The 27,210-nt window shown below is 37.7% G+C and overlaps 1 protein-coding gene, 1 long non-coding RNA gene and 1 pseudogene across 7 annotated transcripts in view; all 3 read right to left on the bottom strand.

Moving 5' to 3' along the window:
• Window positions 1-27,210, bottom strand: part of LOC132508361 (UDP-N-acetylglucosamine--peptide N-acetylglucosaminyltransferase 110 kDa subunit-like) — a 162,041-nt gene that overhangs the window by 95,836 nt on the left and 38,995 nt on the right. The window contains exon 4 of one of the 6 annotated variants that reach the window (XR_009536552.1): window positions 18,896-20,072. The exons of the other annotated variants lie outside the window; for them this stretch is intronic. The gene's annotated coding sequence lies outside the window, so the exon portion shown is untranslated. Of the gene's footprint in view, window positions 1-18,895; window positions 20,073-27,210 lie in introns of those variants that run through there. 6 annotated transcript variants of the gene reach the window in all.
• On the bottom strand, window positions 648-27,210 carry LOC132507958 (ferritin light chain-like; annotated as a pseudogene).
• LOC132508001 (uncharacterized) lies at window positions 16,917-18,290 on the bottom strand. Its single transcript, XR_009536376.1, has 2 exons — window positions 18,079-18,290; window positions 16,917-17,608 (listed from the first exon to the last, which is right to left on the bottom strand). It is a non-coding gene; the product is annotated as an uncharacterized LOC132508001 (long non-coding RNA).

Genomic DNA, 27,210 nt, shown 5'->3' with positions numbered 1-27,210 from the left:
CCACTCACAGATGAATGGATAAAGAAGATGTGATATATATAAAATGGAATACTACTCAGCTATAAAAAAGAATGAAATAATGCCATTTGCAGCAACATGGCTGGACCTAGAGACTATTATACTAAATGAAGTAAGTGAGAAGGAGAAAGACAAATACCATATGATATCACTTATATGTGGAATCTAGAATATGATACAAATGAACTTATCCATGAAACAGAAACAGACTCACAGACATAGCACACAAACTTGTGGTTCCCGAGGGGAAGGGGGAGGTGGGGGAGTGATGGATTGGGAGTTTGGGATTAGCAGAGGTAACCTATTATATATATGATGGATAAACAACAAGGTCCTACTGTATAGTACAGGGAACTATAGTCAATGTCCTGTAATTAACCATAATGGAAAAGAATATGAAAAATTATATATACGTATAACTGAATCACTTTGTTGTACAGCATAAACTAACACAACATTGTATATCAACTATACTTCAGTAAAATAAATTTTTAAAAAAAGGAAAAAAACCATGAATATATATATATATACATATATATATATGTATATATATATATATTTCTTTTTCTCCTCTTTATTCTGTTCGTGTTTCAAATAGGCTTTTTTTTTTCCTTCCGCAAAAAGCGTTATTGTTTCCATTTGGTCCAAGGCTTGGGAGAGGGCTCCAGGGCGGTTACAAAGCTGCCTAGTAGCTGCAGAGCAGGGCTTCAGGCAGAAGCTCTGATGCCAGAGGGGCTCCTCAGAGGCCGCTGGACTTCAGAGACTCCTGTTTGTGCTCGAGGGTGAGCCTTTCAAAGAGATACTCGCCCAGCACAGCCTGCGGACCAGCCAGCCTGCGGAGGTTGGTCAGGTGGTCGCCCATCTTCTTGATGAGTTTCACCTGCTCCTCCAGGAAGCGGCTCTCCAGGAAGTCACAGAGGTGGGAGTCTGCGCGGGCGGAACCCAGGGCGCGCAGATCTGATAGTGCCTGGTGCAGGCTCTTCTCCCTAAGAATGGCGGCTTCCACAGCGTCCTGGGTTTTACCCCACTCATCTTGAGAAGGCTTCCGCGCATCCTGGAAGAGGACGCGGCCACAGCACTGGTTTTGCATTTTCAAGAGACGCTGGGCGCCCTCACACTTCTCCTCAGCCAGTTGGCGAAAAATGTGGCCCACACTGTCCAGAGTCCCATCGTTGCTGTCGAAATAGAAGCTCAGAGAGAGGTAAGTGTCCCCAGATGCATGTTGAACAGGCGGTGGACGGCGGCCTCCACCTCAATGGAATAATTCTGACGCACCTGGGAACTCGTGGTTGATCAGTGATAAGGAGCTAAGCTCAAAAAACGGTGTTGGCCTGTCCTGGAGGCTGAGGATAGCTGAGTGGCTGATTCCAAAGGTTGCGACAGGAAGAAAGGTTGGAGGGTGGTCGGGGGCTGGAGCAAGGAGCGTCCCTGGGTCTGTCCATTCCAAACACTGTTGAAGCAAAAGACAGAACTGCAGGACTGCCGAGCGCACTGCCTCAAATAGGCTTTGATATAAATGAACCAGAAGTCCAAGCAAGGACAAAACTTACCCTTCCCCCCACCAAAATAGCTGGCGATACTAGAATCTAGACCTGGGAAGGGATTCTTCCATTACTTTCTGAACATTCCAAGCCACTAGAGCAGTGGTTCTCAAAGTATGGTCACCTTGTAACCAAGCAGTACCCTATGGGGCCTTCCTAGGACAGACCCATCCCCCATATCCTCTGCTGTAGTTCCTCTCTGAAGTACTCAGATAATAGTATCTCAGGCATATTTCTTGAGTTTTCAGATGCTAAAAACCACCACCCAATGGAAGAAATTAACTCCTTGATGATCATGAGCACGTAGCCCCCAGACCTTCTGGCACCTAAGGATGGATAATGTTACCTGCCCTGTGGCCTCCACATCAACCAATCAGAGGACTGTGCACGAGCTGATCACATTCCCTGGGACGTCCCTCCCTCACCTGGCCTTTAAAAATGCTTTGCTGAAATCCTTTGGAGATTTCAGGGTGTTTTGGAACTCGGGCCACCCCTCTCCTTGCTCGATCCTGCAATAAACCTTTCTCTGCTCCAGACTCCAACCTTCAGGTTTGTTTGGCCTCACTGTGCTTCAGACACACGAACCTGCATTCGGTAACAACCTGACCAGTTTTACCAGCGTCCCCTGATAATGTGTCAGATATTCAAGTTTTAGGGCCCTGTCCCAGCCCTATGCAATCAGCAACTCTGGTGGGGCTCAGTGATCTCTGTTATAACAGGCCGTCCAGATGATTTTTATTCACCTTAAAGTTTGAAAATATCTGCATTGTCAGCTGGCCAAAGCGTCCACCAGCAGGTGAAGGGGAGTGGTGCCTGGAAAAGATAGGGACCAGCCAAGGCAAGTACAGCAGCATTTGCCGTGGTAGTAATGGAGAATGCCTTTTCTCCACTGGTTGGCACAGACTAGGATCTGGGAGCAGTGGCAGGGTTATTTAGGATGCTTTACATTTCAATGTAGAGGGACCGCTGTTCTGGTTTGCCAGGGACTTCCCCTGTGTGAGCACTTAAAATCTCATCCTGGCAAACCCCTTAGCCCTGGATTTGAAAAACGTAGGGAATAACATGAAATTTAGGGGAAACATGATCTAGGTTTTGGGCAAGTCACAAGTGCTAATTAAAGCTAAGCAAGTATGGACAACACTAGCGTTCTTTAGCCCTTTGCGGGGAGGTAAATCTGATTGGGTGAAAGGACTTATTGTTAAGAGATCTTTGTAGAAACATCCCCTTCTGCTTAGTCCGCTGGTTCTCAGTTCTGGCTAGACATTGGTATCGTCTGAGGAGATTTAAAATGATTTTATTGGTCTACGATGACCAACCGTCAGTGTGAGGGTTTTTAAAAAGTGCTTCAGATGATTCTAATGCACAACCAAATTTAGGTGCCACTGCTTAAGCTTTTGAACCGCTGCTGCATATTTCACCTCATCTTCCTATGAGAATATCCAACTGTAGTTGAGGTTTGTTTTTTTTTTTTTCTTTTTCTAACTGTCTTATTATAAGATTTACTGTCTTAAATAAGGTTGAATGTACAGAAAATCTTGCTAGTCCATCTGGTATAGCTGGATACTTAGAATAATATAGTTAAGATATATACCATTTAAGTATTGTGACTGGCCTTTTTTTTTGAAATTAACATATGCATTGAATTAGTATGTTCTCTTTTGAAGTTGTTATGTTGGGGAGCTATACCTCTAATCTGCCATTGCTAAATATCTGGACACCTCTTATTAGGAATTGCTTTTAGAAATCTTTAGGGATTAAAACCAAGATTGCTGTATTATTTGTACTGGAACCACAAAAACCTCACAGAGTTCCCCCGCTGTTCCTTCTACCCCCATCTCTAACCCTTGGCAACTTCTAATCTGTTCTCCATCTCCACGGTTTTGTTATTTTAAGAATAATATGTAAACATAATCATGAATTACTTAATCTTTGGAGATCGGCTTTTCAAAATTTTTCCCTCGGCATCATTCCCTTGAAGTTCATTTCAATTTTTGCGTATATTAATAATTTGTTCCTTTCTGTTGCTCGGTAGTATTCTATCATAAGATTTTTTTTTTAACATCTTTATTGGAGTATAATTGCTTTACAATGGTATGTTAGCTTCAGCTTCACAACAAAATGAATCAGTTATATACATACATATATTCCCATATCTCTTCCCGCTTGCGTCTCCCTCCCTCCCACCCTCCCTATCCCACCCCTCCAGGCGGTCACAAAGCACCGAGCTGATCTCCCTGTGCTATGCGGCTGCTTCCCACTAGCTATTTACCTTACGTTTGGTAGTGTATATATGTCCATGCCTCTTTATCGCTTTGTCACCGTTTACCCTTCCCCCTCCCCATAACCTCAAGTCCATTCCCTAGTAAGTCTGTGTCTTTATTCCTGTTTCACCCCTAGGTTTTTCATGACATTTTTTTTTTAAATTCCATATATATGTGTTAGCATACGGTATTTGTCTCTCTCTTTCTGACTTACTTCACTCTGTATGACAGACTCTATGTCTATCCACCTCATTACAAATAGCTCAATTTCGTCTCTTTTTATGGCTGAGTAATATTCCATTGTATATATGTGCCACATCTTCTTTATCCATTCATCCGATGATGGACACTTAGGTTGTTTCCATCTCCGGGCTATTGTAAATAGAGCTGCAATGAACATTTTGGTACATGACTCTTTTTGAATTATGGTTTTCTCAGGGTATATGCCCAGTAGTGGGATTGCTGGGTCATATGGTAGTTCTATTTGTAGCTTTTTAAGGAACCTCCATACTGTTCTCCACAGTGGCTGTATCAATTTACATTCCCACCAACAGTGTAAGAGGGTTCCCTTTTCTCCACACCCTCTCCAGCATTTATTGTTTCTAGATTTTTTGATGATGGCCATTCTGACTGGTGTGAGATGATATCTCATTGTAGTTTTGATTTGCATTTCTCTCATGATTAGTGATGTTGAGCATTCTTTCATGTGTTTGTTGGCACTCTGTATATCTTCTTTGGAGAAATGTCTATTTAGGTCTTCTGCCCATTTTTGGATTGGGTTGTTTGTTTTTTTGTTATTAAGCTGCATGAGCTGCTTATAAATTTTGGAGATCAATCCTTTGTCAGTTGCTTCATTTGCAAATATTTTCTCCCATTCTGAGGGTTGTCTTTTGGTCTTCTTTATGGTTTCCTTTGCTGCGCAAAAGCTTTTAAGTTTCATTAGGTCCCATTTGTTTACTCTTGTTTTTATTTCCATTTCTCTAGGAGGTGGGTCAAAAAGGACCTTGCTGTGATTTATGTCATAGAGTGTTCTGCCTATGTTTTCCTCTAAGAGTTTGATAGTTTCTGGCCTTACATTTAGGTCTTTAATCCATTTTGAGCTTATTTTTGTGTATGGTGTTAGGGAGTGATCTAATTTCATACCTTTACATGTAGCTGTCCAGTTTTCCCAGCACCACTTATTGAATAGGCTGTCCTTTCTCCACTGTACATTTCTGCCTCCTTTGTCAAAGATAAGGTGACCATATGTGCGTGGGTTTATCTCTGGGCTTTCTATCCTGTTCCATTGATCTATCTTTCTGTTTTTGTGCCAGTACCATACCGTCTTGATAACTGTAGCTTTGTAGTATAGTCTGAAGTCTGGGAGCCTGATTCCTCCAGTTCCTTCTTTCGTTCTCAAAATTGCTTTGGCTATTCGGGGTCTCTTGTGTTTCCATACAAATTGCAAAATTTTTTGTTCTAGTTCTGTGAAAAATGCCAGTGGTAGTTTGATAGGGATTGCATTGAATCTATAGATTGCTTTCGGTAGTAGAGTCATTTTCACAATGTTGATTCTTCCAATCCAAGAACATGGTATATCTCTCCATCTATTTGTATCGTCTTTAATTTCTTTCATCAGTGTCTTATAATTTTCTGCATACAGATCTTTTGTCTCCTTAGGTAGGTTTATTCCTAGATATTTTATTCTTTTTGTTGCAATGGTAAATGGGAGTGTTTTCTTGATTTCACTTTCAGATTTTTCATCATTAGTATATAGGAATGCCAGAGATTTCTGTGCATTAATTTTGTATCCTGCCACTTTACCAAATTCATTGATTAGCTCTAGTAGTTTTCTGGTAGCATCTTTAGGGTTCTCTATGTATAGGATCATGTCATCTGCAAACAGTGACAGCTTTACTTCTTCTTTTCCGATTTGGATTCCTTTTATTTCCTTTTCTTCTCTGATTGCTGTGGCTAAAACTTCCAAAACTATGTTGAATAAGAGTGGTGAGAGTGGGCAACCTTGTCTTGTTCCTGATCTTAGTGGAAATGCTTTCAGTTTTTCACCATTGATATCATAAGATTTTATCACAATTTGTTTCAACATTCATCCACTGCAAGACATTTGGGTAGTTGCCAGTTTTGGGCTATTATAAATAAAACTGCTATGAACATTTATGTGTAAGTTTCTGTGGGAACTTAATTAAGTTTTTGTTTCTTTTGGATAAATGCTCAAGAGTACAATTACTGCGTTGTAGGGTGAATCTACTTTTAGGATTAAAAGAGACTGTCAAGCTGTTGATCAGAGTGGCTAAACCATTTTATTTTCCCACCAGTGATGTGATATAATTTTTCTATGTACTCGCCAGCATTTGATGTTGTCACTATACTTTAATTTTAGTTACTCTCTGACATCTCATTATGGTCTTAATTGGCATTTCCCTAATGGCTAATGATGCTGAGCATCTTTTCATGTGCTCCTTTGCCGTGTGTATATTCTCTTCCATGAAATGTCTGTTCCTGTCTTCTGCCTATTTTCTAGTTGGATTTTTTTAAGTTGTTTGGAGAGTTCTTTGTATATTATAGATACAAGTCATTTGTCTCATATGGGATTTTCAAATATGTTTTCCTACTGTGTAATTTGAGTTTTCATCCACTTAAAAGGATCTTCTATGAAGCATTTTTAACTCATTTTGATGAGATCCAATTTATCAGTTTTTGCCTTTATTGATCATACTTTTGGTGTCAAGTCTAAGAATTATTCCCCTAGTTCTAGATGCCAAACATTTTCTCCTATTTTTTTTCTAAAAATGCCCTGCTTTTACATTTAAGATTATGATCCACTTTGATTTAATTTTTGTGTAAGGTGTGGAGGTTAAGGTTCATTTTTTGTTTGTTTGTTTTTGTCGAGGGATGTCCAACTGTTTCAGTACCATTTTTTGAAAAGTCTATTCTTCCTTGATAGCTTTTGCACTGCTGTCAAAAACAAGTTATATGTATTGATGTCAGTCTATTTCTGGGTTCTCTATTCCATTCCATTGATCTATGTATCTACCCTCCATCATTACTGCAAACTCTTGAAATTGGGTAGATTAATTCCTCCCATTTTCATCTTCCTTTACAAGTTGTTTTAGCTATTCTTCAGCCTCTTCTTACCATATAAATCTTAGAATAAGCTTGTCTATATCCACAAAAACCTTGAGGGCATTTTAAGAGTAATTGTGTTAAGCCTCTTAACTTGGGGAGAATTGACATCTTTATCAGGTTGTGTTTTCTAATCCATGAACAAGGTATGTCTCCCTATTTGTTTGCGACTTAAAATTTTTTCTTCATCAGCATTTTGTAATTTTCAGTCTAGAGGTCCTCCTATAAATGTCTTATTGGGCTTATATTTAAGTATTTATTTAGGTCAGTTGTAAATGGCATCACATATTTTTATTTAAGCTTCTACACATTTGTTATTAATATATAATTTGATAAAATTGTGGTGATCTTGTACTCTAAATCATTTACAAACTAATATTATTTCTCAAGCTTTTTGTGGATTCCTTGGTATTTTCTCCATTTAGATTATCATCTCATCTTCAGATACAGACAGTTTTACTTTTCCTTATTCAGTATAATAGGATATATTACTATTCAACATTCAGTAGGATATGTTCCTTCCTATGCAACGTAGTAGGAATAGTCCTTTTATCTTTTAAATAAACTTTTTAAAAATTTAACTTTTAAATTTATGTATTTATTTATTTTTGCTTTATTTTCTTACTAGAACCTCCAGTGATACATTTAATAAAAGTGGTGAGAGCAGATATCGGTGCCTTGTTTCTGATCTTACAGAGAAAGCATCCAGTCTTTCACAGTTAAATATCATGTCGGTATAGGTTGTTTGTAGATCATCTTTATGAGTTTCAGTATGCTCCTTTTCTATTCCTAGTTTGCTTGGAGTTTTTTTTCTTCTTTTTTTAAAATCATGAATGGGATTGGATTTTGTCAAATGCTTTCTCTGCATTAATGGATAGGATCACATGACTTTTCCCCCTTAATCTATTGGATATGGTGGATTACACTGTTTAATTTTCAAATATTTAACCAACTTTGCATAACTGGAATAAATCCCACTTGGTCATGGTGTATTATTCTTTTCATATATTTCTGGATTTAATTTGCTAATATTTGGCTGAGGGTTTTTCAGCCAATTTCATAAAAAATATTGGTCTGTAGGTTTCTTCTTTCTATACTATCCCTGTCTGGTTTTGGTATCAAGGTAATACTGGCTTCATAAAATTAATTAGAAACTGTTCCCTCTACTTCTATTTCTTATCAAATCATGTAAAATTGGTGTTAATTCTTTAAGTCTTGGGTAAAAGTGAAACATCTAAGCCTGAACATTTCTTTTGGGAGTTTTTAAATGAAAAACCAGTATTTCTAATGGTTACAGGAAAATTGAGATTATCTATTTCATCTTGGCTGAGTTTTGGTAGTTTTGGGTGTAGAAACATTGGCCCATTTCATCTACATTTTTGAATTTATAGTGTAGACTTGTTCATAGTAACTTGTCCCTCATTAACGTGCAGGATATGTCATGGTATCCCTGGTTGCATTTCTGATATCTGTGATTTGTGCCATCTCTCTGTTTAATCTTTATCAGTCTTTCTAGATCTTTATTGGTTAGATTGCTTATTTCAAAGAACCAGCCTTTTGTTTCATTGATTTTCCCCCCTATTTTCCTGTTTTCAGTTTCATGGATTTCTGTTTCATCTTTATTATTTCCTTCTTTCTGCTTGTTTAGTGTTTTTTCCTCTTCCTTTTTTACTATTTTAATATAGAAAATTAGATTATTGCTTTGAAATATTTTCTTTCCCAATTTAGTGCTATAAACTTCCCTTTCAGCATTGCTTTCACTTCATTCCGCAAACTTTGATCTGTTATATCTCCATTTTCTTTTATTCTATGCATTTAAAAATTTTTTCCTTGATGCTGTCTTTTTTACCCATGAGTTATTTGGAAGTGTGATGTTTAGTTTTCATGTGATTGAAGATTTTCCTGTTGTCTTTCTCTTATTGATTTCTAGTCTGATTCCATTATGGCTAGAGAACATACTCTCTATGATTTTAATTCTTTTAAATCTGCTAATGTTTTTTTATCGCCCAGTATATGGTATATGAGTGAATGTTCCATGGACACTTGAATATGTATTCTGCTCTTACTGAGTGTGTTCTTTAAATGTCAGTTATATCCTGTTGATTGATGATGTTTTCAGTTCTTCCATATCCTTGCTGATTTTTCTCTCTGGTAGTTGTATAAATTGCTGTGTTGAAGTCTCAAATAATAATTGTGGATTTAAAACTTTCTCCTTTTACCTTTTTCAGTGTTTGCTTCATGCATTTTGAAGTTCTGTTGTTTGGTGCACACACATTTAGTATCACTAGGTCATCTAGGTGGATTAGTCCTGTTATCTTTATGTAATGACCCTCTTTGCCCCTAATAATTTCCTTTGCTCTGAAGTCTACTTTATCTGATATTAATATAGCCATTCCTGCTTTTTCTGATTAATGTTCACATGATATATCATTTTCATCCTTTTACTTTGAACTACCTATATCATGATGTTGGAAGTAAGCTTCTTATAGACAGTATATAGTTGGATCACGCTTGCGATTTTTTTAATCTACTCTTCCAATCTCTGTCTTTGACTTGGTTATTTAGATCATTTACCATTAATGTAATTATTGCCATGTCAAAGATTTGGTCTACCATGTTATTTTTTGTTTTGTCTTTTACCTTAGTTTCTCAATCCTGTGTTTCCCTTATTTTTCCTTCTTGTGGGTTACTTAAACATTTTTTAATAAGTCCATTTTAATTTAATTCATTTATAATCATTTGTGTATACTGTTTGTATAGTTTTCTTAGTGGTTGCTTTTGGCATTACAGTATACATATGTAACTTATCATAGCCTACTGGAATCAGTGTTTCATTACTTCAAGTGAAGTTTCAAAATTTTACTTCCATTTAGGTCTCTTAATATTCCCCAGTTTTAAAGTATGATTTTCTGTAGTATTTCCTTTCTCTACATTGAGAACCCCATCAGATGGTGTCATCATTTTTGCTTTGACCATCATATAGAATTTAAGAAACTCATGAGGCTAATGATAGTCTCTTATATTTACCCCATTTGTTTTCACCCATTCCATTGTTCCCCTTTTCTTTCTGAAGTTCCCAGTCTTCTGTTATTGTTTATGTTTTCATAACAGTAGGTGATATCTTGGATTTCCAGTGCAGCTGGATATGAGTTTCAGGAAACACTGAGCCTGGCTCACTTGATGCTACTGAGTTGGAGGGTTTGTATATGTTGGGCCTGCTGGCACAGCAGATGCTAGCAGATTAGACTAATGTTGATGGGACTAGTGCCACAGGAGGATGGGTTCCCATTCAGGCTATGCTGCTGCTACAGTAGATCAAGTCCCCCTCTACCGCAAGTGTGGGGCAGTGACCTGCTGCTGTCACTGCTTTGTATTAGGCTCCTTTTGCCTCAGGTGTGTGGTGGGATCCCTTGGAAGCTGCTGCTGCTGCTGCTGCTGTCAATCACAAGGTTAAATTCATTTCAGAAATACTTAAGTATAAATATATAGCCTGGCTCTTGTAGGACCTCTGTATTTTTTTTATTGCTTTCATACAAATTATCCCAAATTTAGTGACTCAAAACAACGTAAATTTATTACCTTACAAGTCTGACATTGGTCTCAATTGAGTAAAAGTGTTGGCAGGATCGACAGATGAATGGATAAAGATGTGGCACATATATACAATGGAATATTACTCAGCCATAAAAAGAAATGAAATTGAGTTATTTGTAGTGAGGTGGATTGACCTAGAGACTGTCATACAGAGTGAAGTAAGTCAGAAAGAGAAAAACAAATACCATATGCTAACACATATATATGGAATCTAAAAAAAAAAGAAAAAATGGTTATGAAGAACCTAGGGGCAGGGCAGGAATAAAGATGCAGCCATAGAGAGTGGACTTGAGGACACAGGGATGGGGAAGGGTAATCTGGGATGAAGTGAGAGAGTGGCATGGACATATATACACTACCAAATGTAAAAAAGCTAGCTAGTGGGAAGCAGCCACAAAGCACAGGGAGATCAGCTCTGTGCTTTGTGTCCACCTAGATGTGTGGGATAGGGAAGGGAGGGTGGTAGGGAGATGCAAGAGGGAGGAGATATGGGGATATATGTGTATGTATAGCTGATTCACTTTGTTATGAAGCAGAAACTAACACGCCATTGTAAAGCAATTATACTCCAATAAAGATGGTTAAAAAAGAAAAAAAAGTGTTGGCAGAGCTACATTCTTTTCTGGAGGCTCTTAGGGGTGTTTCTGTTCCCTGGACTTTGTCCGCTTCCAGCGGTCACTTGTAGTCCTTGACTCAGAGTCCCCTTTCTCCACCTACAAAACCCAAAATGTTGCATCTCTCTGATTCTGCTTCTATTAGGACATCTCTCTCTTTCTCTTTCTACAGTTGGGAATGGTTTTCTGCTTTTAAGGACTCATGCAATTAGATTTGTTCCATGAGGTAATCCAGGATAATCTTTCTATCTCAAGGCCTATAACTTCAGTCATATCTGCAAAGTCCTCTTTACCATGTAAGGTTACATATTATTGGGTTCTAGGGATTAGGGTGAGGGCATTTTTAGGAGCCATTATGCTGCCTACCACACCCTTAACAAGTGACCTTGAGAAAATTACTGAGACTTTAAAGCCTTACTTTCCTCAAACATAAAATGGAAAGGAAGATAACTAGTTAATATCATGAAAGTGAAACAGTATATATGAAATCAATTAATTCAAAAAATAAGATTTCTTCTTTTTCTTTACGATTGGCATGATTCTCAGAGTTCAGTTACTTGAAGAGTTACTTTTTTTTAAACAGAACTAAGGCATTTCAGGGTTCAGGTGCTGTAAGATTGTCTGAATTATCTGAGTAACAATTAGCTAAGCACAGGTGTAAAGCATTTGATTTACTCCCTGGTGTCCTTTATCTTCTCATCCCACTAAATCCATATCCCTTGTCTAGCTCCAGCCAGTAGAGTCAGAGCTTGTTTTACTGTTTAACTAAAGTTCAATTTAAATTTGCTCTACATCTCCAGATTCTCAGCCCTGGTTGCATATTATAATCACCTGGGGAGATTTCAAGACCTACTTGATGCCAGAGTTTTACCTATCATGGATATTTGAAGAGGGACCTGGAATGAAATGCTCTAGCTTATGGTTTGGGGAGCCAAATCATAGTCTACACTGAGCCAAATCATTTGCGAGATCACCTCTAAAAAGCAATTTATCTGTGGTGACTGATACTCTTCCTTTGTCAGTATGCTTGTCCCTCTTTGGGGGAAAAGAAGAAGGGGAAAAAAACCCCAGCGGTTGGGCTCCCTGAATTATAACCTGATGCTGTGGAATTAGTGTTGGCTCAGAGCGCACATCTTCGGATACCCATTCTCTCTCCTGCTTCCTTGCATGAGCTTATATCCTTGGGCAGTTTTTCATCCACCACCCTCTTTTGCTTCTAATCTTAGCAAGTAAAGTCTCTCCTTAATGAAACAGCATTTCATGAGACTTACTGGGAGCATACGTCTGTTCCAGACCTATCCTATGTTAGCTAAAGCAGATATAAGTGATGTATTTTTGGCATTCATCCTTGTGGGTTGGAGAGAGAAGACAGAATTTTATCCTTTAGGTGTCATATGACTGGGCAAATGGGCTCATTCCCTCTACTGCCTACCATGTAAAATACTGAGGGTGTTACCTCTAGAAGGTACCTTCTAGGTATCAAAATAGCTCAGATAAGTCATATTTCTCAGTAAAAGGTGACAAAACTGTGGCTTAGGTGGTGAATTTTCCATGTCAATTTGTCTGGGCCACCATGCCCAGTTATTTGGTCAAATATTATTCTGGATATTTCTGTGATGGTGTTTTTGTGTTTTTTAAAATTTTTATGTTTTATTTATTTATATTTTTGGCTGCATTGGGTCTTCGTTGCTGCACGTGGGCTTTCTCTATTTGCAGCAAGCGAGGGCTACTCTTTGTTGGGGTGTGCGGGCTTCTCATTGCGGTGGCTTCTCTTGTTGCAGAGCATGGGCGCTAGGTGCACGTGCTCAGTAGCTGTGGTGCCTGGGCTTAGTTGCTCCACGGCATGTGAGATCTTCCCAGACCAGGGCTCAAACCCGTGTCCCCTGCATGGGCAGGCGGATTCTTAACCACTGTGCCACCAGGGTAGTCCCTGTGATGGTGTTTTTGGATGAAATTCATAATTAAATTTGTGGTGGACTTTGAGTAAAGCAGATTATCCTCCATAATATGCATGGGCCTCATCCAATCAGTTGAAGCTCTTAATAAAGACTGACCTCCCTGTCGCAAAAAGGAATTCTGCTAGAAGACTTACAGAAATTGAACTGCAACTCTTCCGAGAGTCTCTAGACAGCCTAACCTGCAGATTTTGAATTTACCAAGCCTCTATTATTGTGTGAACCAATTGTTTAAAATCTCTCTCTCTTTCTCGATCTTTAGATATGGATATAGATCTAGGTATCAATATCGATATCTAGATCTATATCTGTCAGTATATATGGGCACATTGTATACACATGCTGTTGGTTCTGTTTTTCTGGAGAACCTTGACTAATACAGTGGCCCATATAAATAAAAGGACGAACCCAAGTTCACCCAGGTAGAAAGTAGTACAATGAGAACTGGAACTTAAGGCCTCATGACTCATTCAGCTGTGAACACTGACCCAGAACTGGCGTCCGCACACTCTGGCCCACTGATCAGATCTCGCTTGACTCCTGGTTTTGTACATAACGTTTTGCTTGAACACAGCCGCATCCATTCATTAACGTATTGTGCATGGCTGTTTCTGTGCTACAGCAGCAGATGGGCAGTTGCAATGGAGACGTATGGTACAGAAAATCCAAAATATTTACTATCTGCCCCTTTACAAAAAAGATCTGCTGACCCCTGCTCTAGGATGCCATCTGATTTCTGATAGCACCGAGGAGAATAATTCATGCACATTGGGATAGATTGTTAATCTCATGTCCTCCTTAGGTCAAAGATCTCTTAAATGCTCACCCTTGCAATAGCCAGCTTGGGGAGCATTGTCTGAGGATGCAGAAATTTTTCTTGCCAGGTCTTTCCAATCCACACTGCTCCCTGACTATGGTTCTTAAAACCTATTTTTTTTTAAATTTTTATTGGAGTATAGTTGATTTACAGTGTTGTGTTAGTTTCAGGTGTACAGCAAAGTGAATCAGTTATACATGTACATATATCCACTTTTTTTTTTTCTTTTTTCAGTACGCGGGCCTCTCACTGTTGTGGCCTTTCCCGTTGTGGAGCACAGGCTCCAGACGCGCAGACTCAGCAGCCATGGCTCACGGGCCCAGCCGCTCCGCGGCATGTGGGATCTTCGCGGACCGGGGCACGAACCCGTGTCCCCTGCATCAGCAGGCGGACTCTCAACCACTGTGCCACCAGGGAAGCCCCACTTTTATTTTTTTTTTGGAGTCTTTTCCAAATAGCCCATTACAGAGTACTGAATGGAGTTCCCTGGGCTAATAAGAAGAGCAGGTTCTTATTAGTTATCTATTTTATGTATAGTAGTGTGTATATTTCAGTCCCAATCTCCCAATTTAGCCTCCCTGCCACAATCCCCTGGTAACCCTAAGTTTGTTTTCTACATCCGTGCCTCTGCTTCTAAAACCTGTCTATTTTAACCAACTACCACTCATTGCTTACTGTCTCTGGCTTCATGTACTTGATAATAAATCTACTTCTTGTTCTATCCTGGATGACATGTCCAAGGACTGAGATAATATCTTATTCTACATAATTTGTCCTTGATATTGTCTATCTTGGGGTCTTCATCTATGTCCCAAAGAAGACAGTCACTCTGTCTTCTAGTACTACTACTAATACCACATTTTATGGCATGAATTTGACCCAATGCACTGAACTATCCCTTTAGAAGCTGTATGCAACCTGTCACTGGGTTTTAGCACAGGGGTAGAACTCAGATTAGTGATCATGTATAAACAAATCTACTTGACCAGAAACTTTTTGTCTCACCATTTATTACACAAGTAACTTCTGTCTTTGCATCTATGATGTAAATATTTTTAATTTCCTAAATTATCTGAAAAATTATTTAGAGCTTCCATTTCAGTAGGCATTGGAATTGCTGTGTTATGACTATTTCATTATTTTATTTCCAAGTGTTAAATTAGGCTTCAAGCTTTGGCCAAGAGTGGACAGGAAAGGGTTTCAAAGAAATGAAGAGTGGGAAAAACTTCTGATGCAAGGGAGACTTTATAATAAAGATTTGATTTTGAATCAATAATTTATAATAAAGGTTTGAGTTTGAATCAATAATTTATGTCATTGCAAAATAGCTCCCTGGTAAAATTCCATTCTTTGGTAATCATTAAGTACAGAAATTAACAATCAAAATATGCAGTGATCTTCTTCATTTTCTAAAAACAAACCTATATCTAGATGAGAGGAGAATTCATCTCATAACTCAGGCTCTGGACTTACGACTCCAAGTCCTGTCTTCTTTCAACCATACCTGCTAAGTTTCTGTCTAACTTCTTGAGCATGAGGTAATGGCGTCCGCTTTCATCCCCTTCCTCAGTATATAGCTTGGTGAGTATGAGTAAGGGATCTAAAACTTGAGAACCTGGGTTCAAATCTTGACTCTAAAATTTACTTGTTGAGTACTCGTGAGCATGTTATCTGTTTTTGCCTCAGTTTTCTCATCTATAAAATAGAGATACCATTACTTCTCTCAGGGAGTTGCTATGAGGGTGAAAGAGAAAATTCATACAATGCAACAATTTATCAGTTCTTGGAACACAATAAATACCGAAAAATAATGTTAGCCATTATCAAGGCCCCCTCATTTTATGGATAATATAGATTAGTTTATATAGGTCTAATATTTACATATGCATAAACATTTTGTACCTATGTGTGTGTATACGTTCTTCTTAGAAATTGAGCAGTCAACATTCACATCTAAAAATCTGTGCTCTGTGAAATGTAGATATCCTGTGTACAGACACAGTGCTATAGTTATCTATTGCTACATAATAAAGAAGTCCAAACTTAGTGGTGAAATAAACAAAAATTTTAATATGTGCCCAGATTTTGTGAGTCAGCAATTCAAACAGTACACAGAGGAGATGGCTTGTCTCTACTCCATGACTGATGTCTGGAACCTCAGCTCATGAGGATTCAGATGGCTAGGGCTGGAATCATCTAGATAATTTTAATTCACATGTCTGGCCCTTGAAGACTGGGCCCAACGAGGACTGTTGACTGGAGTGCCTATAGATGGCTGCCCAGGTGGCTTGGACTTCTCATAACGTGGTAGTTAGGATTCAAGATAGAGTATTCCAAGAGAATGAGTGTCCAGGGTTGAAGCATTCCACGAGAATCATGCAAAAGCTGCATGACCTTTTATGACCTAGTCTTAGATGTTACATAGCATCACTTTCATTATATACTATTGCAGGCGTTGGAGACCTTTTTCCATAAAGTGTCAGACAGTCAATATTTTAGGCTTTACAAGCCATACAGTCTCTTTTGCAACTACTTAGCTCTGCTGCTGTGATGTGAAAACAGACACAAACAATACATATACTAAGGAACATGGCTGTGTTCCAATAAAGCTTCATTTATAAAAGCTGGTAGAGGCCTAGACTTGGCCCACCAGCCATAATTTACTGACCCCTGCTCTATTGTTTGAGGCCATGGAAAGCCTGCCTAAATTCAAGGGAAAATGCCCACATCTGGATGCGAAGAATGGCAATGAATCTGAGACCCTGTATTAAAACCACTACATATGGGATATTTATAAGAGGATCTGTCTGCATACCTTGTTTCTCCCATGTATGCTGGATATGAGGTATTGGGACATCTTACATCTCTGTAACCCTGGGTCAGGGTCAAAGTTGGAATCTGAACTCAATGACCTTGATTTCTGGAATAATCGGTAACTCTAATTATGATTTGCTTACACTCCTTACCCCAATAAATATACCACAGAAGATAGATTTCAAGTAAACAATTGCTTTATGGCAGATTTTTATTAAGTCTCCATTGACTGAATTATTCCATTTTGGTTGGAAAGCATGAGCTTTTTTCTTTCCTAAAGAGATCTGCAACTTTTCAGATGTGGCATTTCATTCTACTGAGAGGATGATGTAGGTTTTTATAAACGGAAAAAGCAGGGCAGGCTGAGTTCACTCAGATCGTACTAGTGCTTAAAGGAATAACCGAAACTGGAACACAGGCTTCCAGGTTTTCCTGTCCTGTGCTCTTTCCGGTAGGTGCCATTGTCTGCTGGGTCTGGCAGTAATAATTTCTGACCTTTACCTCTCTACGCTCTTGTGAAGTGGTTTGGGGCTTTGTTAGCTTTCTTATGAGTTTGTACTAAATTGCGTCCATAAAGTAGGCTGAATTCCTCAGGGAAGGATGAGAGCTCTTACTGTGTTATTACTGCAAATGTTGTGTTGGTTACCTTTTTTTCTTTTCTTTTGTCCAGTTGTATCCTGAACTTAAAAGTTATATTATCCGAAATGAAAGATGTGCATCTGGTAGAAAAGACTAATTTAAGGGATGAAAATTCCTGATGATTGCTTCAGTCAACCCTTAATACACACTGAGCTTCATTAGTAAATAGACAACTCGCAGACCATTCCCTTGGAAGAGGTCGCATAATCAGCCTTTGTGTTGATTTCGCATTCTGTTCGGTAGAGACAGAACAAATTAGAATAATTAGCTGGTACAGGACAGCACAAAGAACTTTCTTCTGTTTTTGTGATGCATCCCGTAATAAGGGTTGAAAATGAGACTGGAGGTAAGAACGTGAAACTCAGAAGAGCAAAGAGGAGAGGACAGTGTTTCTTTGAAAATATTCTTTCAGTGTTGGCCCAGAAGAAATATGAAGCTGAGGAAATTTTTTTTTTTAATGATGATTTTTGTGTTGATGATGTGACTGTGGAATTAGTAAGAATCAGGAAGCAAGCATCCTTTTCCACCAAGGACTTGGGAGCAAATGAAACCATAAATACTCCCTGCTCTTGGAAACCCTTTTGGAGCAGTAATCAGAGAAGGGTAAAGGCAAGGCCTCAGGGCAGAGGTGTTCAGAGCAAACGGATAGGAGGAGAACAAAAGGAGAGTGGATATGTTTAGAGCTGTCATTTTGAAATTTACCTGCTTCTGATTCAGTGCTGCTTTGCTGCTGTGTTGGTCCAGTGGAAATCCTCAAAGCAGGAGCAGCCGTATTTTAAAATAATAAGGTTAGAGCAAGTGACTTTAATCCAGGTCTCTTTAGCTCAAAAGCACAGAGGAGAGTGTGAGGAAAGAGTGAGGCCACAAGGAATTGTTCACTGGGTACCTTTTCCCCAAACTCCACTAACTGGGAGAAACTGACTACTGGATTATGTGCCTTGAAGGAAAGCAAATATGTTGAAAGCAAAGAGTGTGGAGCTTGTTTAGAAAGCAAGCTCTATCCTTTGGTCACCTGCTAATGATAATAGCATTGGCTGAGACCTGACCATTTACAATGAAGGCACTTCTGTAGGTAACAAGTTCCAGGAGGGCCCGAACTGAGTATGTCTGTTTCAGCATTTAGCATGGTCTAGCATCTGAGAGGCCGGTACATTATTGGCATATAGTAGACTTAAAAATGAATATTTGTGGATTGTCTGAATGAGTGGATGTGTGTGATTCACATCCTATTTGCAGGTCCTAGGCCCTACAGTGGATTTTCAGCGTCAGGTTGTGAAAGTATTTATGACGGGGATTGGCATTGTTCCCTATCTAATGGATAAAGATTACACATGAAAGGACTTTACACTGACATCCCCACAGCCTCATAGGAATTACTTAACAAAAAAATAAAATTGGATTCTGTATAATTTCTAATTTGTAAGCTGGCCAGAACACTGGTATTTCAGCCAGTCCTCTGGTAGTTCCGATGATGTCCCCATGATCACCCAGGCATAATCAGAATGGCTTTAGGATTTGGGAGCCAAAATGTTCCTCAGTATTTACGGCATTGCTAGTCCATTTAAGAAAATGGACTATTGAAAAAATAGCTTCAGACACAATATGGCATTATATGATTTAGCAAGAAATCTGAGAAATATACATGTTATCTGAAGCCTGCAATGGTAATGTTCCCTCTGCTATTGAAATTATTGTCTTTAAACAAAGATTCTACATCAGTAATGCTATATATATATATATATTTTTATGATATTCAGGTTAATTTCCTATTCTAAGGAAGTAATTGGTTGGTTGGTATGAGAGATGGTGTGGCTTCCAAAGGTGAAAAGTATTATTTTGTTGTAATTTCCGGCTACCTAAGGATGGGAGAGGCCCAGGACACTGCAGTCAGTATATCATGTGGAGCAGGTTATATTGTGGTTTATTTATGAACTTTTACATGTTTATTTTCTGTACAAGTTTGTGTGCTTCTTTTTGAGTTTTGGTAGATAAGTGTTTTGTAACTTTGGAATACTTGGAGTTTTATATATATATATATTTTAATGTAGTATTTAAAGCCATGGAGAGTGTACTAGTCTACCTAGGTTCAAATTCTGGCTTTACCCTATGACTTCCCTGTGGCTTCCTCTGCTCACCTATTTAAAAAGGAGGATAATAAGACTGCTGTGGTGAGTTACATACTAAGTGCTATTTAAGCATTTGCTATAATGATCATGTATACTCGAAGGCAAGGAACTTGCCCCTTGATCGTCTCTGTATTCCTAGTGCTTAAGAATTCCTAGTGCTTTCCTAGTGCATTGTCTTAGGATAGAGATAGCTCAGTATAGTTCTTCTCACTATAAAGTACTGTTACGTTGAAAGTCTTTGCTTGTGTACTAATAATCTATGACATATCTGCTGAGGACAAGGAAAGGAATAGTTTTAAAACTGCAATGGATAACAAAAGATTGTATGATGTAATGCCTTTATTATGTAATTATAAAACTAACAAATGATCATGGTAGAAAATGTGAAAAACTCCTAGACAAAAGACACATCAACAACATTTGGAGTAACTTTCAGAGTGTAGAGTTGTCCATGAATATTAGTGCTTTCATATTTTCCAGGACTTTCAGTAGACTCTGCTTCTTAAGAGTCTATTCATTATATTTTACTTTAATGATGTTTTCATCGTGGGGACACACACACAGAGAAATCTGTCAAAAAAAAAAAGGCATGTAAATCACTGATGTTTCAGATGGCCACATGAAATAAAGTGAGAAAGGTCAACAAGCTGAAAGAATGTGGAGTAGCATCTCCTTAATTGCTTACATAACTCTGATAATTATCTCTTTGTGGATAAAGTAATTAATGGGGAATCTAATTTAAAAAAAAGATATGAACTGCAAGCCTTCTCGAAGCCAAGTATTTCTTTCCACAAAAGGTTACTTTCCTCGGCCGTGCTTCCTTATTACCTGACAGGGAAAGTGTATTGTATGGCAAAGGATCTTCCTGAAGGAGGGTGCTTCCCACACTGATTGTCATAAGTGACTTCGGGATTACTGTTGCTGTATTACCAAAATCTTAAACTAGGATATTTTTGACAAATTTGGTCCTTAGTTAATTTTTAGAGCTACAAACTGTCAGATGGCTCTGAAATAACAATTGTCTGGCTATTCTTCAGGGTGATCACAATATGGAAATGACCTTGAGGTATCACTAAAAAGCAGGAAGGTGTGAGTCTTCCTTTGGTGCCAGAGTGAAATGCGAGTTGGAGTTGGAGTTGGAAAAGAGGCCCACAACCAAGTGATAGAGAAGGAACTGTGAGGTCATCAGTGAAAAACCAGGTTGAAGTTAAGGTGAAGAGGCATGAGGAAATGGGCAACTGTTCCAGTATTACAAAGATCATCAAGAAGCATATCCATGAATGTGGTTTGTATTGCAATCTGCTGAAAAAGAGACAAATATCCTGGCCTGGCCTTCGTGGAGATTGTATTTTATTGATTCTGATAATAGATTATTGTTGAAAAGGGCCTCCTATAAATTATAACCATGCAAAGGCAGCAAGATAATTTTTTTTCTTTATGTATGTGTTTCTCATTCCTACTCACTTCTATCTTAGGGGAAGAGAAAATCACACAAAAAAAATGTCAATTCTCAGCTATTCCTTTTCAAAATAATTTTTTTTCCAAATTCCAGTGGAGGCAATAGGTTAACTGTTAAGATTTGTAAGGCTCAAAAAGCTAATTTTTACAAAGTGTAGCCAAATTTTATTCTATAAATAATAGCTTTGCAAAGACTATATGGTGATGCAAAGTTGGAAAAAGCTGGTTTTTCTTCCGTGAATGGCTTCACTGTGTTGAGAGAAGAGGCACAGAAGAAATCAAAGTAATTAAACATGGGGTGAGTTTTCCTGATAGGGGACTCTAGTGCTTTAAAATAGACTAGATAATTCTAGGGATAATCTGAAAAAAATTAATACACCAAAATCAATTGTGTTCCTCCATAGCATCAATATCTAGATACAATACAAGATGAATTTACCATAGTAACAAAACCTATAGAGAGTATGGGGTTTCACCTAATAAATTATGCAGAAAATCTTCATAATGAAAACTTTATTAGAGGACACATGAGTAAAAGAAATTTATATCACAGGTATGGATGAGATGACTTACTATAATAATATAAATATCCTTATATTAATATATAAAATTAAATGCAACTGTAATAAAAGGCCAAGCCCTTTTTTTTTTTTTTGAGGGACAGCATAAAAAAGTGATTCTAAAATGTATCTGGGGGACTTCCCTGGTGGCGCAGTGGTTGAGAATCCGCCTGCCAATGGAGGGAACATGGGTTCAATCCCTGGTCCAGGAAGATCCCACATGCCACGGAGCAACTAAGCTGGTGCACCACAACTGCTGAGCCTGCACTCTAGAGCCCACGAGCCACAACTGCTGAAGCCCACGAGCCTGGAGCCTGTGCTCTGCAACAAGGGAAGCCACTGCAATGAGAAGCCTGTGCACCACAACAAAGAGTAGCCTCCTGCCCCACCCCTCGCTGCAACTAGACAAAAGCTCACACGCAGCAATGAAGACCCAATGCAGCCAAAAAAAGAAAAAGAAAAAAAAAGAGCAGATTGCTCTATCTCCTATAAAAAAATTAAAATAAAATAAAGTAAAATAAAATGTATCTGGAAGAATAAAGTTCTCCATACAGCTAAGGTAGTTTTGAAAAATAAGCTCAAAATGGAGAATGTGCCCTACACATTAAGATATATTGGGAAGTCATGATAGATAAGAACTGTGTGATGCCCTTGGAAGAAACAGCAAATAAGAAAACAAATCAAACAGGTGGCCTAGAAATAGAGCTATATACAGATAGAAAGTTGGCACATGAAAGAGATGGAATCATAGTCCAATGGAGGAAGCTGAATTACAGCTTTTGGGGAAACAGTCTCATTTTAAAAAGAGAGATGAGACTGGATCTTAACCTAGTGATATCACTTATGTTGTACCCAGTCCTATATAGCTCACCTAATCTTCACAAAAAAATCCACAAGGCATAAACTATTATCCTCATTTTACAGATGGAAAAACTGAAGTATGAGAGATAAAATGACTAGCCTAAGAAGTACATGGTGGAGCTGGAACTTAAACCCCACAGAAATCATTCTATTAACCATTATGTTATATAATTCCACCTAATGTACAAAACTAAAATACAATAGTTTTAATATTTAAATGTGAAAAATAAAATCTAGAGAGAATAAAAGAAATTGCAAGGTAATATATTTGTGATTTCAGGGTAAGAGATGAAACAGATCTTTGAAAAATAAAGAAGCATACATTGTATGAAGCAAAAGTGATGAATTTAACTATATTAAAATTATAAATTTATTAATATAAAAAATCTGATTTAAAAGAATAGGCAGAAGAGCTGAATAGACATTTTTCCAAAGAAAACATACAGATGGCCAACAGGCACATGAAAAGATGCTCAACATCACTAGCCATCAGGGAAATGCAAATCAAAACAACAATGAGAGATCACCTCACACATGTCAGAATGGCTATCATAAAAAAGAACAAAACTAACAAGCCTTGGCGAGGATGTGGAGAAAAGGGAACCCTGGTACACTGTTGGTGGGAATGTTAACTGATGTAGCCACTAGAGGGGTGGGATAGGGAGGGTGCAAGGGAGATACACGAGGAAGAAGATATGGGGACATATGTATATGTATAGCTGACTCACTTTGTTATAAAGCAGAAACTAACACACCATTGTAAAGCAACTATACTCCAATAAAGATGTTAATAAAAACAAAAACAAAACAGAACAACCATATAATCCAGTAATTCCACTCCTGGGTATATATCTGAAGAAAACAGAAACACTGATTTGAAAAGATGCATGCACCCACATCCAGTGTTTATAACAGCATTGTTTACAATAGCCAAGATGTGGAAGCAACCTAAGTGTCCATCAACAGATGAATGAACAAAGAATACGTGCCATATGTACACAATGGAACACTGCTCAGCCATAAAAAATGATTAAATTGTGCCATTTACAACAACATAGATGGACCTGGAGGGTATTATGCTTAGTGAAATAAGTCAGACAAAGACAAATACTGTAATGATATCACTTATAAGTAGAATCTAAAAAATAAGACGAATGAATACAACAAAACAGAAAGAGATTCACAGATATAGAAAACAATTTAGTGGTTACCAGTGGGGAGAGGGAAGCGAAAGGGGCAAGATACACACTGGGAATTAGGAAGTGCAGACAACTATGTATAAAATAAATGAGATACAAGGATATATTGTAGGGCATGGGGAATATAGCCAATATTTTATAATAACTTTCAATGGAGCATAATCTATAAAAATATTGAATCACCATGTTGTACACCTGAAATTAACATAATATTGTAAATCAATTATACTTTAATAAAAAATTAGAATTTTATGTACAATAAAGGATACCAAAGTCAGACTGAAAAACAGTTGATGGGTAGAAGACATATACATTATCTAAAACCCAACAAAGGACTCAACATCTGAATACAAAAACTTCTACATCTCTAAAGACACACAATAATCAAAAGAAAAATGAGCGAAGGTCATGATAGGCAATTCATAGAATGGAAAACATGAATAGCAAGAAAGTATATGAAGACCTAACTTTTCTAGAATCAGAGCAATGCAGAATTAAAACACCTTACTTCATATGAATCCACACATGCCAAATTTCCAGAAGTTAAAATGCAAATTATGCTGTGGAGCAACTCCGCCTGCGCACCACAACTACTGAGCCTGCGCTCTAGAGCCTGGGAGCCACAGCTACTGAGCCCGCGCGCCTAGAGCCTATGCTCCGCAACAAGAGAAGCCACTGCAATGAGAAGCCTGCGCACCGCAACAAAGAGTAGACCCCGCTCGCTGCAACTAGAGAGAGCCTGAGTGTAGCAACGAAGACCCAATGCAGCCAAAAATAAACTAATTAATTTTTAAAAAAGCAGATTAACAGCGTGTGGTGACAAAGGATATGGCAAGAGAGAAATTCCAAGTATTGCTGGTGAGGGGAAAATGGTACAGCTATTCTGGGGAGGAATCTGTGAAATAAGGCATATATATGACTTCTACCTCAGCCATTCCACAGCTGCAGTGTTACTCTGCACTGTTACTCAAGGGGACATGTGGAAAGAGTGTATTAATGCCTATGGTGGACATAAAGTGTTGAAAATAGCCTAAGTGTGTATCACCAGGGTAACGGATAAGCAAAATATGGTATTAACATATGGTGGAATATTAGACAGTGGCCAGAAGCAATAATTTCTATGGAGCAACACAGACAAATTTTAAAACAATAATTTTGTGTAGAAAAATAAAAGAATAGGATGTGATTTTTAGTCGATACTACTTTTGCAAAAATTAGAAAATACAAAACAATTGGGTATTTCAAATAGATACACATGTTTAAAATAACTATGAAAGGTGAGTTGGGAAATTACATATTAAATGGCCCAAATGGTGCTATATAGGGGAAAATAAAGGAAATAAATCTGGCAGAGGAACGTCGGGGCCAAAACCAATCTTAAAAGTATTAGAAAAAAAAAAAAAAAAGTATTAGAAAATAGAGTGACCATACACACTGATGATAGAGTGACATGAACTGAGGCATATGGTCCCTTTTGAGTAAATGCCTTAAATACAAACTAAAAAAATGTCATAAGATTTACAAGTACTATAAAAATATTTAGCATTATTGCAGTAGATAGTAGAAATATATAACCTTTCAACTTAAATAAAAACAAGACTGATGAAATTTGTTCCCATGTCATCCATGCTAAGGAAGAAATAATAAATCAGCTTTTAAGATAGAATTTTTTACATGAGAGATAAAAAAACAAACAAAAAGAAACCCTAACTGTTTATCCCATGAAGGGAGAAAAAAACAATTTGAAAAGTCAGAGTAGAACTCTCTGAGGATAATATTTAACATCAATTTTTGTAAAACAGAATTTTAAGAAGCTGGTTTTGAATTGTTTATAGTTTCTAATTAGCATGCTGAGGAAATACAGGGTCCATCTTAATCCAGAAGCAAATAAAAAGTTCTGACTCTTAAAATTCTAGGCTCTAGAGTAGGTGCGTGCTGGTGTGCTGGTGTGTATGTGTGCACATTTGCTGTGTGTTTTCAATAAACTCAAGAGTACATAAGGGTGTATGTTATTACATTGTAACAATTCTTGAGCAAGTCTATCTGAAGGTCACTAGCAAACAAGTAGATGCCGCTTGGGTGGCCCCCCAAACTCTCAGGTAATGCGCAGATCTGGCTTGGCAATCATGTTCTGCTTTTAGACATAATGCATTTTTATGTTCTTGTTAGCATTAAAAGACTAACTTGAATATTCTGCAACTGATGAAATGGACAACAGAGCAGTAACCTAGAGTTTACAAGTATTGGGGGCAGTAAAACTTTAGTTCTAGATTTAACTTGGATTTTAGTCCTAATTTAACTTGGATTTTCTACAACGCAGTTTTTTTCTATAAACTGGAGGTATATACCACCATAATCCTAAAAAACCTGTGACTTTGGGCTTCAGGGGTCTAAGCCTTCTCTCTGAGTGACTGAAAGGTACAACTGGATATTAGACCTGTCTAAAAATTGTCCATTTCTGTCCTCATATACAAGGGTTCAGCTTGATTTTTGGATAGCTGTCATTAAAAAAAAAAAAAATGTGCAAAGAGCTAATGCCGTTTGCTACAAGACAAAACCATTTCTCCTAGACATGCAGTAATAGGAGGCAATGCCATGTGTTGGAAGCATGCACATATTTTATGATAGATATTAATCTGGAGGTTAACAGCTAGGTGCTCTGGTTGAAGTAGTTTATTTCAAACATACATATAATGTTAACCCACTTTGTAACAAAGCCTTCAACATTTCATATGCAAATTCGTTTTTCTTTCTAGTTTAAGCCCAAGGAAATCCCTATAAGTCTTGTCTCCAAAGAGTAAATATAAAGAATTCATAAGATTAAAGAGTTCTTATCAATTGTATAAAAAACTAGAAATGTACTAACTAGACAAAAATGTAGACGTCTAAGAGAACGTCCAACAAATAGAAAAGTAGAGGACTGCACTGAGATTGCAATCCTGAGAAAAATACATTATTTCTAAATGAAAAAGTAAAAGGAGATAGTATAAATTAAAGCCAGAAGAAAAATTTAAAATCTACAAAAATACGAGTCAATACAAAGTTAAAAAACCATGAATTTTACTATATACCCAAAGGCTTCACAAAAGATCTCATGAATATCACAAATTAAAATAAAACAAACAAAAGCCAGAAATATTGTTTTCCCCAAATTGTACTACTACCTGCCTATTGCTTCAGTGGTAAGAAGAAAAATTATCTTCAAATAGTTAAATTGTATACCTACTTATATTTTAACTCTTAGGTGGATCTTGTTATATAATATATATGATCTCTAAAGAAAACTTGTTGATTATTTTGGCGTCTCTTAGGAAATTCCTATTTAATTAGATAAATCTCCTTAGATAACTCTTAAATAAAAATAGATGCAAATATAGTATGTTTCATATCCTTCATTTTAGACCTCTAAGAGTTGGAAAAGCTCAACCTGGAGAAGAAACTAGTTTTATTGAGGGAAGAAACTACTTTCCAGTTTAGAAGAGGAGGGATTATCCCATTTCTGTAGAGGAAGCAATCAGGAAGATACAAAAAGAATGATCCTTGCCTAGTGCTAAGGCCAGAACTACTGTGCATATTGTACCCGATCTTGTAAAAACAGCCACTGTGCTGGCACTCACAGGCCCGGGTCAT

Source organism: Lagenorhynchus albirostris, chromosome 17 (genome assembly GCF_949774975.1).
Source record: "Lagenorhynchus albirostris chromosome 17, mLagAlb1.1, whole genome shotgun sequence".
Lineage (NCBI taxonomy): Eukaryota > Metazoa > Chordata > Mammalia > Artiodactyla > Delphinidae > Lagenorhynchus > Lagenorhynchus albirostris.
This window is presented reverse-complemented; position numbering and strand designations above follow the sequence as displayed.